This window comes from Grammomys surdaster, unplaced genomic scaffold (assembly GCF_004785775.1).
Source record: "Grammomys surdaster isolate TR1022 unplaced genomic scaffold, NIH_TR_1.0 332645, whole genome shotgun sequence".
Classification (NCBI taxonomy): domain Eukaryota; kingdom Metazoa; phylum Chordata; class Mammalia; order Rodentia; family Muridae; genus Grammomys; species Grammomys surdaster.
In genome coordinates, this window is record NW_021627870.1 from 841 (window position 1) to 8576 (window position 7736).

Here is a 7736-nt window from a genome sequence, read left to right on the forward strand (position 1 = left end):
ACTGAGCAAGCAATGGAGAGCAAACCAATAAACAGAACTCCTCCATAGCCTCTGCTTCAGTTCCTACCAGGCTTGACTTCCTGCTCAGATTTCCCTCTGAAGTAGACTATAAACTTAAAACTGAAGTAAGCCCTTTTATTCCCAAATTACTGGTAGCTGGCATTTTATCGTAGCACTAGAAACCAACTAGAACACATGAACATATACGCACTTAGACACACAAGTACAGAAACAAGCCAATCATCACATGATCCTAATTATCATTCTTTAATGTATAATGATGACATTCTGGGACCAGTAGAAAGAAATACTTTAGATATGTGACTAAAATAAATTTTGAAGTGAGTTTAAACCTCCTTTCCATCTAAATAACTTCCTGCTGCATCTCATTTCATTAGAATGCCCAAGTAATCTTTTTTCCCCTTCTTCTTCTTCTGAAACCACGGTTGACTGATTCCCCACAGTTGAATCATGTTACAAGTGATAACAACACTTTCATTGCTCCGTGACAGTTGGCTTCCTCTGATTTGTTTTTGATGCCACAATTAAAGTAGACAAGGTTCTGTTGTCCCTTTGTTTATTTTAATAGAGTGCTGCTGGAGTCAGGTAACCCAAGAGACAGACATTTGTCAGGTATTCACATATATCACCCTCCATCGTTAACAAAAAGGAGTAAGGAGAATGGTCATGCTTTCAGCCTTGATATTAAAAAAGGCAACACATAATCTCAATCTGAAGACGTTTTACCTCTCTTTTAGCAGCTGTTACTTTATTCATGCCTTTGGTTCAATTCAATCGTAATTTAATGGAGGATTTGCAGAGCAGTTGGAAAAGGCAGCTATTTCTGTGTGATTGATGCAGTGTTCCATATAAATCTTATAACCCTGCATTATAAATCATGTGGGAATTTAGTATGAAAAACAGATGACTCTACAGTTGCTTTTTGAAACACAGGAGAAGGAAGTTAGGTATCTACAGATAACACCGATGCCAGTACATCATGAACATGAAGGTGTGTGTGTGTGTGTGTGTGTGTGTGTGTGTGTGTGTGTGTGTTCATTAACAATCCTAAGTCAGACAACTTAAAAATACACACAGCTTATCAGCATCAACTCAAAGGTCTCTAAATTGGGTTATCACTTCTGGTACTGCAAAGACTGATAATTTTTTTATTGTTCTGGGTATGAAAATGGTCATACAATATTATTGCATATTTAGGCCTTCATATGTTATGTTGAACATGAAAATTTATAAAGAATTATACATAATAACAAATTTAAGACTGCCTTTGGGTTCTGTGTGAAATCAGGAGCTTAGTAGTCATGTGAACCCTCAAGAATTCATACATGTACACTGAGTTATGGACTTGCAGCTTTGCAATCTCCATGATATCTAAAGGAAGCTTTGTCTGTCTGTTGACTAGAAAGTTGGAAGCAAAGCTCCTTTCAAAAACACTCTGAACATGACAGCTTATTGCAGAATTCATACCCACCTTTTCTTATAGGACAGGCATTCCAAAACTGGATGTATACAGAGGCCAGGAAAGAAGATATACCAAGAAGGGATGTATACCAGGAGGGGATGTATACCAGGAGGGGGTGTATACCAGGAGGAGAAATGTATACCAGGAGGGGATGTATACCAGGAGGGGGTGTATACCAGGAGGGGGTGAATACCAGGAGGGGATATACACCAGGAGGGGGTTATACCAGGAGGGGATGTATACCAGGAGGGGATGTATACCAGGAGGGGGTGTATACCAGGAGGGGGTGAATACCAGGAAAGGGACTTGAGTATTCCACTTGGGACAGATTGGTGAAGCAAAGGATGTCGGGTGGTGACAAATTGATTTGCGATAGCTTGGGAATTTAATGCCAACTTCTTTACATCTTCAACTTTAAGAGAGAGGAAGGGAAGGAGGGGGAGGGAGTTAGGGAGGAGAGGGAGGAGAGGGAGAGAGGGAGAGAGAGAGAGAGAGAGAGAGAGAGAGAGAGAGAGAGAGAGAGAGAGAGAGAGAGAGAGGTTTTTGATTTTGACAAAATTCCCTGACAGAACACTGGCTGGGCAGGCAAAGTCACTTCCTGATCCTTATGTGGGACACTGTTACCCAGAGGTCTCACAGTTTCACCTTCCATCCAAGTTAGTGTGAGACTGCGCTGGAGCCTTGGCTGTCTTCTGTTTTACATGCATGGGACATTTCAAGTAAGAAACTTACAGTCTTTTTTTTTTTAAGCTATCAAAACTAAGTTTAATCTTTTATGTCATTATCAAAAGGTTTTCTTCTTTTAAAATAAAGTTGCTAAGTCCAAGATTTCTTTGAGCGAAGTAAAACAAAGGAAACGATACACATGATCTAAGACAGTGAGCTTACAGAATGATGAAGCATACTTAGGCACACGGAGTAATCAGGCAGTTCAGAGAATCTGAAAAAGGATGCAGACCCTTGTGGAACACTAAGCTCTTTACTTTGCTTACTACGACTGATGTCACAGGAGAAACTGGACAGTAATGAAAGCCATTGAGCAAACCTATAGAGAGAAATCTCTCTGGCTCCTTCTTCCCTAGGTTCAGGAGACCTTGAGCTCTTCCCCTCTTCGCTGAGGGGAGTGGCTTCTGAAACGAGGGGGCTCTCTAGCTAGGCGGTTCCTGCACAGGGCTTTCCTGTGACTGGGTCGATAACTCGGCCGACTTTGAAGATGATCTCAGCCAGTTCGTGTTTCACATGCTTTGATCGTGGGACCGGGAAAGCTCTGAGAAGCACGATGTCCCCGACACTGCACTGCTGAAGGGCATCGTGAGCAAAGTAGGTTTTCCGCTTATTAAAGTACTTCAGTAAGTAGGGATCCAACACGAGTCTGGTCGCTCTTACTTTAGCAGTTTTTACCATTGCTGTACCAATCACCTTCCCCACAACCCATTTGGCATGGACGGATGAATGGACTATTGACATTATGTGTCTGTGAGCACCTCTGGAGACTACCTCTCGGACCAAGGCCGACGGAGCATGGACCAAAACTTACAGTCTTAACAGACTGTTCAAAACAGAATCAGAAGCCCCTCTGATAGGCTGCCTTCTTCAAGTGTGAGAAGTAAATCGACTGTCCACTTTTCAAGCAGTGCTGTACACACTGTTCAGCCAGAACTAGCAGTTGGAATCTTGTTTGGTTTGGCATATTGGCTTTTATCATTGATTGGCTCAAAATTGATTTTTTTCCCTTCCCATTTATGTCTCAGTATGAGATTTCTTGTCTTGACTCAACCTCTGTGGTCAGCTTTTATCTGATCATTGTCTGTCTGATAGCCTCACGGTGTTTTTATAACATTTTAAACAGAAACATAAGTGCTGTTTGTGAAAGGCAAGCTGTTCCACTGCGAAGGGTCTCTTGTGACTTCTCAAGTTGTTTTCACATTCAGTTGATACCGAGCTTCTAGAACAGAAGTCTGGGAATTAACAATGAATGAGACCGCTGAATACAGGTTTCCTTCCTGGGTAAGCCTGTCTTCTGGGGCTGAGCAAAACAATGAATGAGAATGGAAAATTGATGGGTACAGCCAAGCAAGGGTTAATTTTATTAATTTCAGACTCAACTTGCCTCAAAAACAATATAATAATCTATAAAAATGGAATAAAGAATGGTTACCATTTCTTTTCACTCTTTAAGAGCAAAATGTGTTATACTAATCAGGAGCCTGTAACTTGGCCTTTCAAGCAGTTCAGAAAAAAAAGAAAGAAAGAAAGAAAAGAAAAGACGCAGTGTGAAACCTGCTTAGAGTTGGAAACTGGAAAGAGATTCTTTCTCCCTGTTGCTCATGAGGTATTTTTTTCCATGTGTTGAATTTCATTTGGGTTGTTCAGGAGAGAACATGGGAATTTTGTTTTGCTTCTGGAACCTGCACTGGAGGAGGAGGGGGTCAAGAGGCAATCCAACCAGTTTGGATAGGAAGAAGGCAAGTGTAAATGACTCTGCAGTGTGGTGGTTCTCTGGCTGTGTCTGGGAGCACACAGTGCTACCATGTTCTCAGCACACATACAATAACTTACCTAGCTCGAGTTAAGCTATGCTCTCTGCGCACTTGCAGTGACTTGCCTAGAGCGAGTTATTACGTGGTAGAAGGGAAAGGGGAAAGATTCAAGGGAATGACGAGAGATCTCTGTTTCTCTCTCCCCTCACCAGTTCCTCCCTTTCACCAACAAGACTCAGAACTTCTAGGTCAGAGACCATTGAGAACCCTTGACACCTCAAAGTAAACAAATGCTTTGCTTTTCCATGCAGCTATGAAAGTCACTTAGAAAGGTCAATCGGACCTCAGTTTGATCAAACATTGTCCATATTGACAGTTACTCCGTCCCCCTCAGCTAAACAATTTTCATTGACCCACCTTTGTTAAAAAAAATATATGTGTGTGTATATATACATATACATATATATATATATATATATATATATGTATATATATATATATGAACATTTCTTTTGAATTAGTTAAAGGAAGCACATGGCTTTACAGAGATTTCCACAGGAGATTTAAAGAGAAATTTACTACCTCCTCACCTGTGTCTAGACAAATTTATTAGGCACTTGCTGATGGCAAGTAGTACCTGTTTATGAAGCTGATTTCTAGACTGCTTACAGGGAACTTTCATAAATTACCTCAAGTGCTTTAGAATTTAAGCTTAAACAGGGATTAGACATTCATAAATTGAATCAAGTGGTCATGGACTAACAGGGAAGAAAAATGTCTTTTAATGCGCCTCTGGCATTTTCCACTTCCTTGTCTTCAGCCTGAGAAACATACTCCACTCTCAAGAAGGATATATTTAAAGTCAAACCCTCCAGTGCCAGAAACTTCTCCTTTACATCTTGGCTAACTAAGGAGGTTAATCAGCACCTTGTCTCTCTTACAAACGACAGGGTACATTTCTAAAGTGTTGAGAGAGAAGTATACATAGCTTACCAGTTGAGGAGTGTCAATTCCCTGGCCTCAGCAACACTTCAAATGTAAGTTGTTTTCAGCTGTCAGAGTCAAGCACGGTGGTCAGTTGGGTGAAGTACCTACTCACTGGTAAATAAAACTCAGAACTGTGTCCTTTGAAGTATAAAACATCTATGTTACTCATGACAATATCATTCTTAATTTTACAATTTAATGATACTTTTACCAAATGCAAAAAAAGAAGAAAGAAAATCGCTCGCAGTTTGGGTAAGTCTGTCAGCTATTTTACTGCATTAAAAAGAAAAAATCTCATTTAAAGAGTCAGGTTTAATCCTCTGGAAATTAACTCGAGCCTAGGTTCCAAATGCACTCAGCCTATGTTCACACTAAACTAGTAGTGAGAACCCACTCCCTTGACTCTTACTTGAAAATCAGTGAGATTGTCCATGCTTCTGATCACTTCTTAAAACTGTGGCCCCATCTGGTGTCTCTTCCAAGTAGCAGTAAAAGCTTTCAACGGTCAGATTCAGGTGGAAATGATCTTCACTTTCCACATTTTCCAGCCTGTGAGATCTAGCTCCGGGAGAATATTCTTAGGGGTGTAGTGGGTACTTCCAGAAATTAATTTTAAAAACAAAACAGCCTGATTTTACCTTCTTCCAGAATGTCTCACCTTTTATAAATCTTCTTCCTTATGTCATAGAATCAGAAGGAATGGAATGAAAAACAACTTACATGCAGCTTCTGTAGAAAAGTTAAGTAAATGGGCTTTTTGTCTTCAAGCCTTTCCTCTCCAGGAGAGTAGAACTCACACTCTTGGGGACAGAGTTGCTGGGATGCTGTGGCTTTAGCTGCTTTTCAGCTGGGCATTCTCATGATGACCAGGCTGTCAACTATCAGTCATCAGTAATAATGGTCTCAGGGTTACAGAGTTCTGGTGACTCCTCTTCTCCTTGTCCTCTTTGCCTTGGTCTTAGTCTTAGCACTACTCTGTTGCCTGGGTACTTAGGATCAAAGTCATTCTGAGTAACAGAAAAGAGGAGCCAGCAACTGCTCCACGTATCTTCTTGGAAACCATAGATCCCATTCCACAGGTCCCCGGGGAGTGTGGCCAAGCATGACAATTACAGGTTTCCAGGAGCCTCCTATAAGCAGGGATTATTAGGTCATCTCTTCCTGTGATTCAGGTCATTGGTTATGGGTTATGGCACTGAAATTTCACAGGATCATTTAAATCTGCATGCTGCTATTCACAGCTGCTGGTAGCTGTCAGTCATGACTGAGTCCTGGTGGACCTAGTAAAGTACAAATCTTTCCAGATGATGTTTCAGTTAACGCACATGGAAGTCCTGGGATTTGACTTTAATGACCGTTATCCCTAACTTACAGATGAAGAAATGCCTCTAGTGAGAGCTTAGGGACCCTGTCTTTGGTTATTGCACAGGTGAGTTGTAGGAATAAGACCCTACCGTGGTTCCAGTCCCTGTCTATAACACGCCTTGGAGTCCCCTCAGCGTGGAGAAGGAATTCCACAGCACTAGTGTCTTATTCTTGTCATTTGTTTTTGTAGTGACTTTGATGAGCAGGTGCTGCTCGTTTCAGTGGCGGAATGTTTAAGCCACACAGTTCCCATCTTCATGATGGATTGTAAGGGCTATCTGTGAGTGTGTATGAACTGCCATCTCCACGTTTGCCTTAAGTAAGAAACAAAATAGAACGTCTTTTTTTTTTTTTTTTTTTTTGCTTCCCTTCCTCTTGAACATATGATTGCGCTTGTATTGGAAGAGTTGGTAGGACAGATGGCATCTTAAAATAGTTTTAGCAAACATGTTCAGTGAGTTAAAATCATAGAAGTCCTCATGCCAAGAAGATTTTCCAGGGGCACGATGAAAACGACATCTTCACATTGAGACTTAGGTACTTAGCTCTCAAACTAAACCGATAGCTATTTCGCTGTTAGCCTTCCCTCTTCTGACTTCTTTATGGGTAGATTGCTTCTGAAACTGAACTTCTTATGTTCCCCATTAGCCTTGCTGTTTCTCCTCCTAAAGACCATATCTGAAATCTCTTATTCAAATGGCAACCCATCATTTCTAGTTAGAACAGAGTTTTTAAGATCCAATAATTTGGAGACTGTTCAAATCAGCACAAACTTTGAATACTTGATATTCGAGACAATGGCAGTGTGGCTTTTTTTTTTTAATATGGAAGTGTTTTTAAACTGAAGTAATGTACAGTTGTAATTATATCTTGCTTTAATGGATCACAAAGCACGTTTCATAAATAAATCATCAGAGCTCTGTCCAGATGTTAAACAGATGATGGTGTTTTGCTTATGTTTTCTCTTAGGTATAGAGGCTTTAGGAATGGCTATTCATTTTCTAATCTTGGAGGCAGCATTCAGCTTTGGTCTTACTGAGTCAGAATACACTTGAGAGGGCTTTCCCTGAGTATTTTTTATTTAGCAATGTCTGGCTTCCTGTTAAAAATGAGTAGTGACTTTTCCTTTGGACCAACAATCAAAAGGGTTCCAGTGTCCCCTACAGGCAAAATCATCCAGTTTAAGAACCCTGTTCTATAGGTTTTAACAAGATGAGAAAGCCCAACTAAATGAAAATATCAGCTCTGCTGCTAGCCACCTAAAGTGGGTGGTTCTTTATTATTTTCTCCCAGATGCTTCAGCTCACCTCTCATTTTTCCAGATCTTTCACAACCACTGTGTACAAAATTGTGACTAGCCTTGAATTCCCCATTCAACTGTATTTGTCTACTGCCAGAGTTTCTATTCCTGTGCAAAACAT

At 40.7% G+C, this 7736-nt stretch overlaps 1 pseudogene; it reads right to left on the reverse strand.

Moving 5' to 3' along the window:
• Window positions 1-2628: 2628 nt before the first annotated feature.
• Window positions 2629-2950, reverse strand: LOC114616601 (annotated as a pseudogene).
• Window positions 2951-7736: the final 4786 nt, after the last annotated feature.